This window comes from Capricornis sumatraensis, chromosome 7 (assembly GCF_032405125.1).
Source record: "Capricornis sumatraensis isolate serow.1 chromosome 7, serow.2, whole genome shotgun sequence".
NCBI classification, from domain to species: Eukaryota; Metazoa; Chordata; class Mammalia; order Artiodactyla; family Bovidae; genus Capricornis; species Capricornis sumatraensis.
Genome location: NC_091075.1, coordinates 48924587 through 48936605, shown reverse-complemented (window position 1 = coordinate 48936605; position 12019 = coordinate 48924587).

Sequence of the window (12019 nt, the reverse complement as noted above, 5' to 3'; positions counted from 1 at the left end):
TCACAAAGAGTTGGACACGACCGAAATGATTGCCCACACACACACACACACACACACACACATATATACACATAACATATAAATATATACATATTTGTATTTATCATATAGTTATATTTATTATATATATTTATATTAACATGCATACACACATACATAGGAAGAGATATTTATTTCAAGGACTGAAAGTGAAAGAAAGTGAATTCGCTGGAGTGGGTTGCCATTTCCTTTTCCAGGGGATCTTCCCCAACCAGGGATCTAACCCAGGTCTCCCACACTGCAGGCAGACTCTTTACCGTCTGAGCTACCAGGGAAGCCTCTTTCAAGGATTGGCACATGCAATTATGCCAATTCTCCCCACTGTGTGGCAAGTCTGAAGCCCATAGGGCAGCTGTTCGCTGGATACTCGGGCAGGCCTTGAATAGTTGGAAACCACTGGAAGATTCTGCAGGGTAGTGCCGTTCTGACTCACCCCATGTAGAGAGGGTACAGGTTGAAGGAGGGCGACCCAGAGTCATCAGCTCCTGGATCAGGAGTCTGGAGGGAGTGGATGAAGGGGCACAGGACAGCTGGTGCTTGCCAGGCCAGCTGAACAAGCAGCGTCAGCCGTGAGACCGACAAGAAGACAGCAAAATGGGGCTCCTGTTCTAGAAAAGTCAGGTCTGAGATGGAAGCTGCTCAACCAGCTTGAATCAGAATAGCTGGAGAGTCAGGACAGGCTTGACCCGTGGGCCCAGGGCTGCACTGTCATCTGAAAGGCTTGGCTCAGCGGGTGATACCAAAACCATGGGGGTGGGGGGAAGGGGGGTTTGTTGGCTGACCCAGGAAGAGAGGAGAGAGACCACAGTGCTCTCTGTGACCAGCTCCTTCCAATCATCTAGTCACCACCACCAGAGCAGGGATTCAAGGAGCTGAAAAAAGAAATGGAAAACAGATTGAAAAGAATACTTCTCTGTTCTGTCTCCCAAAAAGGCCACGAATGCGCTGAGATGTTAGGCAGCCCAGGAGACAGCTGGGAGGCGGTCGACATGCATTACTTATAAGACTCTGCTGAAATGTAAATTGGGGTGAGTTTACTGGCTCCCTTGGTCTTAAATGGAATCATGAAGTATTCATCGGCCCTTGCCAAGGCCTTTTCAGATCTGGAGCTCTGCGAGAAATATGTAGCATGCTAAGGTTACATTAATAAAAAATAAATAAATCCGTGTCCAAGAAACTCGTGCTTGTGCACTCTAAAACTGCCCATTCTGTAGATATTAATGTTTAATGTGTTTGTAAAAAGCAGTCAGCTTTGCCGAGCACAGCAACAAAAACATCCCACCATCCTCTGTACTTAACATCTCAGCGCGGTGCCTAAGTGCCTGGGTGGAGGTGTTCTGAGCAGTGTCTCGCAGAGACACATTAAAAAGTTGCTTCGCTAAGAGGAAACGTGCTTGCTCGCTGCTAAGGCAAGTTAGAGTCAAACTTTCACCCACAGCTCGCCCTGCTCAGGAGAAAGACTGAGAAGTGGGTGTTCACAGAACTGAATCCATAATGACCAGACACTCTTTAAGGAAAGATCATGGCATTCAAATCAACAGAGTTTGTTTTATGGAGGAAAAAACATCTGATAAACCTCAACTCGGAGAAGCAAAAATACTTTCTGGCTTCAGGCCACTTGTACCATCCCAGGTGTTTCCTAGAAATTTCTATAAAGAGCACAGCGATCAATGTGACCTATCGCTTTCTTAGGCCACCGGGCAGCAGGCTGCATATCAGAGCACCAGTGCTTGGTAGCTGTTTTGTTTTGCTTGGGATCTCAAGTCAGCACAGAGAAATCTCTGCTTCTCCTAAAACTGATCTGCAGTCAGAAAACAGCTCCTAGCCCCGCCGGCCAAACCTCAGCCTCCCCATGTGCCTCTGGGTTACTTTTCATCCAGAGGCACCACTTGGAACCAAACAGTGAAATGAGAAAGGGCTGGTGCAGAGAACAAAGCCGACCACCCAAGAACAGGAATGTATGAAATACTCAAACCCAGCATCAGGCACCCCCACCTTGCCGCTCACTGTCCAGCCAACTCAGCCAGCATCTGCAAAAAAGGAATGTGGAAAGCAGATCAAGGCTGTCATTCTCCTTCGCCTCCACATCCTGGCAGTCAGCCAACCCAGCAGAAGCATCCCTGAAGTCAGGGACCAAGCCCTGCAGGGAGAACATGGGGGCTCTAACTGCTTGAGAAATGCTGGGAGACACTGGGAGCTCTGTTTCTTGTCCTGAGTGAGCCTGGTTTACAACCCTCCCAAGGAAGCTCTGCTTGTCACAGGCTGTATTGTGTGTTGAGCTGTGTCTCCCAAAAAGACACACTGAAGCTCTAACCCCTGGTTCTTGGTCTTAGTGGTGACTTCGACTTGAGGATTAGAATAATGATGTTAATGATGGTTAATAATATTCTCTTCATCTGATTTAACAAGGATCCTTAGCTTCAGTGTTTTAGTGCAATTGAGTATTTGAGGCTTAAACTCAGAAATTTATGTCCAAGAAATGTCTTTTCCCAAGAAGACACTAGGAACATAACACACAGCATTAATGTGGAGCAGGCGAGTCTCTGCTGTGGGATTAACGAGGGATTTTCTGCACAGGAGAGGAGAAGGTCTGCAGGCGCATCGGAGCCTGAGTGTCTCCCTAAAAGATGCTGAACTCCTCACCCCCAATACCTGTGAATAAAGGCAGTGCTGTGACTGTGACCTCATTGCCATTGTTCAGTCACTCAGTCGTGTCTGACTCTGCGACCCCATGGACTGCAGCCCGCCAGGCTTCCCTGTCCTTCACTAACTATCTCCAGGAGTTTGCTCAAACTCATGTCCATTGAGTCAGTGATGCCATCCAACCATCTCATCCTCTGTCGCCCCCTTCTCCTGCCCTTAATCTTTCCCAGTATCAGGATCTTTTCCAATGAGTCAGCTCTTCGAATCAGGTGGCCAAAGTATTGGAGTTTCAGCATCATTCCTTCCAGTGAATAGTCAGGATTGATTTCCTTTAGGATTGACTAGTTTGATCTCCTTGCTCTGACTTTCGTTGGGAAACAGAATCATTGCAGGAGTAATCGAGCTAAGATGGTGTCATCCTGGATTTGAGTGGGCTTTACTCCAATGACTAGTGGCCTCATAAAGACAGATGGATTTGGTGGCTCTCAGAAACATGGAAAAGACCACGTGAAGACAGCGGCAGAGCTGCCACTGTGCTCCCAGAGCCAGAGGACACCCATGGCTGTGAGAGCCTCCAGGGAGTACAAGAGGTGTGGAAAGACATTCCCCCAGGGCCCTCAGGAAAACATGGCAGGCCCCACCTTGATTTCAGACGCCTGGCCTCCAGAACAGTGAGAAAATACATGTCTGCTGTTTTAACCCTCCCAGTTCGTGGTAATTTATGCAGCAGCCAGCCCTAGGAAATGAGTACACCCCAAGACACATGGCTGTAGCGGAGGCATAAGCAACGAAAATCTTGGTGCCAGTGCTGGCAGGAACCCTGTGGTAAGAATGGGGTGTCCACACCTGGCCCCAAAGGGGCTTCCCAAAGGAATGCATTGAAGCGGCCTACAGAATCCCACCTGGGCAGGATGTGGTCAGGGCACACCCTGTTCAGGAGAAAAGCAAACCACAAAGAGACCGCTTGGGAGATTCTTATAGCATGTTCCATCAGAAAGAGATACATTTTATAAACGAGGATACTGAGGTCCCAAGAAGGGCAGTGATTGGCCCGAAGTCATACTGCTGGATAGAACGAGTCCAGGTCCAGAGCTCAGGTCCTGATGCACCTGTAGACCTCTCCTCCATACACAAGCCTCTCTCAGCCCTACAGCAGGGACTTGCTAGGAACCACGGTAATGCTCCTCGTGAAGGTCAACAAAAAGAGACGGTTCTTAAACATAAATTTGAATAAAAGCTTTAAACACTCCGTTGCACTAAAGCACTGCAATAGGCAAAGTGTCCATCTTAAACCAGGTAAAGGGACTATTGTTACTATCATTTTAATATTCAAGTCAAAATTATCAGTAAGCCCAAGAATGCCACTTTCCTCCCATGTCCAGTTCCACGGAAACAACCCACAGAAATTGAATCACAGTTTCAGCTAAATACATATTTAATTCCTTATGTATTTTTTATATTTTGCTTTGTGCAGGACTATTTACCTAGTTAATGATGAAGTGAAATCCATTGTCACCAAGTTGATGAGTTTTTTTCCTTACTCAGTCTTGAAGTGCCCCCTAGTGAAATGTTTTTGTATTTAACAAGCTGAGAAGCTGCTGCAAAGATTTTCATAGAGCTGAAGAGAATTTTAGAAAGAAATAGGTGCAACAGTGGAGGTGAGGGGAATTGTTCCCTTGTTTCAAGGGGATTTGAACATGATTGTTTTAAAATCAAGTTGGCAGCCCGTTTCTGTTGATATACTCTCACTCACGTGGAGTGCCTGCCAGACTGGTCCCTGAGACAGGCAGATTTCACCCACAGAGATTCCACCAGAGAAATTTTGCAAGCCTGCTTGCACCTAGGCAGAGGGAACAGCCAGCCCAGTTCAACACTGTGACCACAAAGGAGCTGGAGATTCAGCCAGTCACTCAAGCCGTTGCCATGAAACTTCTGTCAGTTTTGTGCCTGAGCGATTTTAGGAAGCATCTTTTCAGGATAGGAAATCTGAGAGTTGTCCTTTGGTTATTTAAAGTCTTGCAAATTTGTATCAAAAATAGCATTTGATGGGGGTCATGCATGTGTGGAGGTGAGGATCTATGGGGACTCTGTAATAAAAAATAAAGTGTATTAATTTTTTTTTTAAAAAATTTAACCCACAGTACTTGGTAAAGGAAAGAAATCACTCAAAGAACTAAACATCAGAGAGGCAACTAAACATTAGCTTCATCCAATCAACAGTTTACAACCTGGCCTGTGCATCAGAGTCAGCTAGAGGGTTTTTAAAAATACTCATCCCCTATCGCCACCCTCAGAGGTTCGAATCTGATTGGTTTAGGGTGGAGTAGGCATCAGTCTTCTTTCAAAAGTCTCCCCAAAGCAAGGCTATGTGCAGGCAAGACTAAAGAACACTGACTGAGATGATGGCCATTGCTCAGACTCTAGATCTCACCGAGGCACCTTCTGGCTGGTGATCTGGGTTCTCTTGGGGTCCACCCACTACAGGTAGGGGGATAGGAGAGCCTCACCATGCAGAAGGAATGGGCCTGCAGGTTCCTTGCCCCTGGACCCTTGTAGCAAGTCAGTAAAGTAGCATCTGCTTCTGGACTGGCTTCCCAGATGAGTGGCTCATGGGGTGATTCAGATCCCCACGTCCACTCAAATCATTAGAGTGATTTCATTACCTGAAATGTGCCACAAAGCAACGCTGCTGTGCAACCTGCACCCCAACCAGACTGTGGTGCTGCTGTGGGGGGCAGAGTGTCCCCTCTAGGCATGGACTTGGGCACCTGATGAGCTGGCAATACTGCCAAGGAAGGCTTCTATAAAATACAGATTCCCAGGCCTGCCCTCAAGCTTCTAAATCAGTCTCCAGAGAGAGGACTGAGGAGTTTGGATTTATTAACGCTCCCTGGTTTATTCAGATGTGTTCCCAGGTACAGAAGCTACTAATAAATGAGAATGAGTCTGAGTTTCAAATCAGGGAATTCTGAGTTCAAGCCCCAGTTTTCCCTCAGTTATGGCTGAGCTTAAGTTGTTTGACCTCTCTGAGACCCAGTCTGTCTGTCAAAGACAAATGCCTTCCCTCATAGAGTTGGAGTAAGACTGAAATTTAAGAGTGTGTGTAGGTATCTGGCCCCACATGCAGTGGGGCTTAGTCAACAGCAACAGTGCATTGACCAAGCTTCAACTCAGAATAAGACTCTAGACCCACTCACCTGAGCAAAGTTACTTAACTTTTCTTAAGTTGTTTTCTCATAAAATGGGGGTAGTAATAATAAACAACATAGTTCTTTTGAGGATTAAATGAGTTAATTCGTGGAGAGCAAAACTCTTGGAACTCTCCTAGGATATAGTCAGTGCTCAGCACTGACTGAGCGCATAATAAGCTGGTTCTTACTATGTCCAGCTTCTGTATCTTTGTTCATTTCATTAACCCCATTTTTAAGGCCAAATGAATATCCCACCTCTTCTGCTCCCAGGGAGCCACAAGAAATCATCAAATGCAGTGGGATAACCTGAGCCTTTGGAAGCCAGTGGTCCCAGGGGCGGGGGATGTCCCAGGACCTCCTGACATCATCCAATGGCCCCATGTGAATATACCACCCCTCCCAATAGCCCAAGAAAATGTGAACCCAAAGGTTGACGGGAAGGGACATCCAGCTGGGAGAAGGGCATCCAGGCAGACTCCTCACCTATTGCAGAGCAAACCTAACACTTCTCCAAGTGACCTCTCCTAGCGTCAGTGACACTCATCCTTATGCCTGAGAGCAGCTCTTCTTTTCCCATTGGACAGAGATGAGCAACACTGTTCTCAGACGGCTTGACACTCATGACCCCTTTGCTTAGCCCACAAGGGCCCCACTAGAGCCTGGGCACTGCTTGTAGCAGTAAATGCTCTGGGAAAATCACTGGCTCCCATAGGACACTGTAAAAGCCTATCGGGTTGTACAACAGAGCGTTGTTTGTTGTTTAGTTGCTAAGTTGTCGACTCTGCAACCCCATGGACTGTAGCCTGCCAGGCTTCTCTGTCCATGGAATTTTCCAGGCAAGAATACTGGAGTGGTTTGTCATTTCCTTCTCCAGGGGATCTTCTTGACCAAGGAATCCAACCCAAATCTCCTGCATTAATGGGCAGATTCTTTACCACTGAGCCTACCAGGGAGCCCAATAACACAGTGACCTTAATGTAAAATATGGACTTTAGTTAATTGGTTCAACGATTGTAACAAATGTAGCACATTAATGCAGGAAGCTAATCATAGGGGAAACTGGTGGGTATGGGACAGGGAATGGAGTCTGTGAGAAGTTGCTGTACTTTCTGCGTAGTTTTTCTCTAACCCTAAAAGTGCGCTAAGAAATAAAGTCTATTAATAAAAAAAAAAAAGTCACCCTGTGAATCTCCCTTGTGTCAACCACAAATCAGCACTTGCCGTGGGCTTGCCATCTACCTCTGTAGGGATTAAATCATGTGCTGCTGCAGCTGCGGACCTCCAACACCCCCTGAAGGATTTCAGGGTGGAGAGCGGAACTGAGGCACTCTGTGCTCCTGGAAAACCAGGGTCTTTAGACAGTAGATATTCTCGGGAGCTGATTTTATGAGCCCAATTCTTATATCTCCTCATATCTAGAAAAGCACTAAAATCCTTCAGAGTGACAATTGTTTCTCATGACTAGCAAAAGCTTCATGAAACCAGCAGACACTCTACAAAAAATATGTGCTTGATCGCATGTACTCCCCCTTTGCCGAAATTACATACATACTGTCCTTTCCCCGCTGCCTCTTTGGGGCAGTTTCTCAGAACTATCCGAGGTGCTGGCTCCCAGGCTGCAGTCCTCACGTGCATGAGTGCGAAGTTGTTTCAGTCGTGTCCAAATCTTTGTGGCCCTATGGCCCAGACCATCGGTGAAGGCAATGGCACCCCACTCCAGTACTCTTGCCTGGAAAATCCCACGGGCAGAGGAGCCTGGTGGGCTGCAGTTCATGGGGTTGCTAAGAGTCAGACACGACTGAGCGACATCACTTTCACTTTTCACTTTCATGCATTGGAGATGGAAATGGCAACGCACTCCAGTGTTCTTGCCTGGAGAATCCCAGGGATAGGGGAGCCTGATGGGCTGCCGTCTATGGGGTCACACAGAGTCAGACACGAATGAAGCGACTTAGCAGCAGTAGCAGGACCAGACCATGGCACACGCACGCACTAGGCTCCTCTCATATTGCCCGAGATAAACTTAACTCACAACTCTCATACTGTGCTTTTTTTTTTTTTTTAGTTGACACTTGGAATGAAAGAAATAAAGCCTAAACCACCACAGTGAGAACCAGTCAAACATCAGCCTGGAAAGTCTAATCATCTCTGTGCCTCCCAGGCCCCAGTGTGGTGACGCCTCAGCCAGGCCACCAGCCCCAAGTACCAAGTTCCCAAGGTGGAGCTGCCAGCACTCCGCCCCTGCCATCAGAGCACCTGTGGCCCCTCCTTAATCACAAAGAGCTTGCTACCTTCCCTCAAAGCTCATATTCAAGTGTAAATGAACCAGCCCAGTGGAGATCCCAGGTCGGGGCTTTGATTTTTACATCCCAGCTGCTCCCAGGGCTGAAAATTATTTGCTCACAAAGGTGAATCCTTTCTCCTGGGCTGCTTCTGCCAGCAACATTTCCCTCGCCTGCTCCCTGATGAATGTGTGCCGAGGATCACAGGCGGAAATTCTACACGCCCCATTGGGCCAGTCACCAGGAAATCTATCCAGGGCTGATGAGAGCTACATCTGCCCACTCTGACTTAGCCAATTCGTCTGCCCTGAAAAAAAAAAAAATTACATTGAAAAAAATGTCCAATTTTAAGGCAGAGGTTGTTTTTTTCATTACTGTGAAATATTTAGTATAAAGGGGTATTTATCACCCTTTGCTGACTGCATTCCCCTCTGTTTGCTAAAAATAAGGAGTCCAATGTTCTCGTTATCCTGAAGGTGGTTAAACTTGTGCTAGCAAAGATGCCAGGGGACTAAGTTGCACCCAGGAGTATACCAGGGGCACAGCCAGGTGAAATGCTTATATAGTGTTCCCAACAGGCACCTTAACAAAAACAAAACAATGACCATAGATCACAATAATGAAGGAAGAAAGAAGATACTGTGGTTTAAAAAAATAATAATAAAAGCATCCTTAACATAAAAGTTTCCCTCTGTTCAGGACACCAAAAGGAATATTTCCTAGAAGTTGAACCTCCTCTTTTAACCTTTGGATTATCCTCTCACCCACTCCTTGCCCTATTCCCCTCACTTAATTGGTATAGAGTTCCCCGATTCCCCTGCTCAGTGTGTATCTTGACAAGAAAACTCCCCTGATTACCACTCCCTCTCCCCATCTATCTCCTGGAGGAGCATAGCACCCAGCTCAGATCCTGGCCTGCGATTTGTTGACAGAGAAAAGAAAGACAGGCATCACTGATCCCCATTCACAGAGGGCAAGGAGAGACCAGAGAAAGAGGCAACCCACTCCAGACTGGTAGGTGACAGTTTTAATAAGCAAGGGAACTTAGATAGGAGACTTGACTGGATGCCGCAAGTTGAATAGATCTCAGTACCCCCCAATCAGAATTTTAAGTTTATCTACAGGCCTTAATGGGATTCAGTCATGTGTATCATAAAGATGGCTTCAGCATCACTTTGCTCTCTCAAGGCTGCATCTTTGCAAAGGGCTTCCACTGTGAGAAGAGTGAGCAGGAAGTACATTCCGAGGACGGGTCCAGCTGGTGAGGTCCAACCTGCAATTATGTTCTCTTCATGACCTCCTCCAACACTGTAAGTGATCCAGCTGTGGTAACAACCCGGGAAAGTAACAGAGAGACAGATACAACCAAGAAGACTGATCTGACTCTCCATCCTATGATCCTGCCACAGCATGGCTCTGCAACTGCTGGCAGGGGCTTCATGGGGCAATAACCCAGCTATTGGCTGATGCACGGAGATCAGCCTAGATTAGCAGGCAACCTCTAGCCTGTGCTTAATAGGTCTTCAGCCCTGTTCCAATTCCTTGCATACATATATGAAATGAAAGTTTCTAAATTTGCAAGAAACCTCAGAACTGGGAAAGAATGTTGATGCTTATATACTGTGAATGGAAAAATGACACTAATTGTACACTTCAGTTAAAATGCTAAATTTTCTGTTCTGCATATTTTGCCACAATTTTTCCTTGTTTAAAAAAACATGACATGCATTAACTTCTAACAGCATTTGACTCCCTTCCAAGTTACTTTTTGTCCCATAATTCTTCTCCCGTCCCTTCTTTTGCCTGAGAAGAGGTATTTCTGAAGGAGAAGCAGTTGGCTTCTTACCCAGGTACCTCTTACCCTATTCTCAGTCATCAAGCCGCTAGAAAGATGAACTGGGCTAGATAAATAATCATGACAGGAACCCCTTGACTTTCTTTTTAAGATGTTTGTAACCTGCTTCTTCCGTTAATATACCACGAACATTTTTCCTGTCCCTTCACTATGATCTTCAACATCTGCCTAGTATTCCATCTCTGGTTGCTTCATCTTCCTAACAGCCCTGCAGTGAACCTCACCCTATGTACACCTCTGTGCCCTCCTCCAAATATTTTCAAGGTTTTTTGTTTTGTTTTGTTTAGAATTCACAGATAGAGCCACCTCCTTTGTCCCTGCCACTGTATCCGCACACTGCCCTCCAACAGGCTCACTCTACCCAGCTGACGATCCTGGGAGATCATCCCAGCATTTCTCGTCAACCTGACAAGATCTTCACTGGCAAATGTATCCATTTCTTTAGAGGGCATTTGTGGAACTTCATTTGCAATTTCAAGCACTCATTCAGAAAGCATTTACAGACGTTGTCCTAAGACGCTGGCATTAAACCAGGGCATGGGTGAGGAAGGTAAACCCAATATTTGATCAAAGAGAAAAGGAAGAAACACCTCAGAAGAGGCTCCCTCAGCACACTGGACAGTTCTTTCCTAAGCAATAAATTCGTCTGAGAACTGTACTTAGCTCGAACCATTTTTTCAAGCTCATTCTCTTTTAAAAAGAAAACGGTAAGAGACGTGTGTTTCATGCCATGAGATAGCTGCACAAGGTTTGTGCTTCGTTTTGCTCAGTATTAATCTCCAGTCAAGTCGACGCTGCTTTCGCTGAGTCAGCGCCGTTCCTTTAAGTGACCTGATTCTGTAATTCCATTATTAATATTATGAAAATGGCTTTCCTCTACACTATTTTTGTGCTATCAATGGAAAACCACAGTTCCAAAATGCATTAGCCGTTGCCGGCTCCGGCAAGATTATTTGCATCAATATAAACCGAGTTAATCATCAGCCTATTTGAATAATCAGTCACGTGGCCCACGCACCTGCCTGGGTCTTAGCCTCACCTCGCCCGCCCGGAGCCCGCAATTTCATTTGGGTGCCGCGTTCTCCTAAGCAGTGCAAATTTTGCTGCTCGCTATCGCCCAGACATCTCGCCATTTATTTTGCCATTTTTCCTCTCCTTCCCCTGACAGTGATGTAAACCTGTGCCCAGCCCTGTAATCAGCAGGTCGGAGGTAGTAAATGGCATGTGTTAAAATAGATAAGAGGAAGGACAGAAAGAAACGTTCATTAGGAAAAAAAAAAAAATTATAATAATGAGCTCTGAAACAATAAATGTCAGAATAGCAAAGACACCTCTTATTTTTCACAATATTAAATTGCCGTTGGTATCTTAGGCCTTGAGGAAAATAACAGTTTACTGACTTACAGTTTGCAAAACCAAAATTAAGGCAGGAGGGGATGAGAGGTGGGGAGAGTGGCAACATTAGATGCTAATTAGGGGCTTTTGATACTTTTCAACCTAGGCAGCTTCCCTCTCCCGAGCCTTTCTGGATTGTCATGGATTTCCCACCAATGATGTCATTGGCCCTCGGCAGAAAATTAGGGAGTTGGAGGCTGCTGAGAAAAAGGGAAGGACAAGAAATCTCTTTACAAATGCAAACCAAGTCGCTTTCCTCCGGATAAAACCACAAGACAGCACAAGGATGTGGCTGTGCAGTGGGAACCCACAAGCCTCCCTCGTCTATCTGCATGCCCCACCCCTGCCGCGGGGCCTCCCCTTTCTTCCGTGGGAGGTGCGTCCTCTCCTATCTCTCCCTCTTCCTTCCTTTGTAAGGCTCCACCCTCTGTAATGTTCTTCCTTCCCATTTCAGATGATGTCACTTCCTCTGACAAGCTTTCCCTGGTACCTCCAAAAAGTTGTGGCACCGTTTTCTTGAGGACTTTACATGTTCCCTTTGTAACATGCTTCATGCTCCTAAAATTGGTTCACCAATCTGTAGTAGGTTGAATGGCAGCCCCCAAAAAGTTACG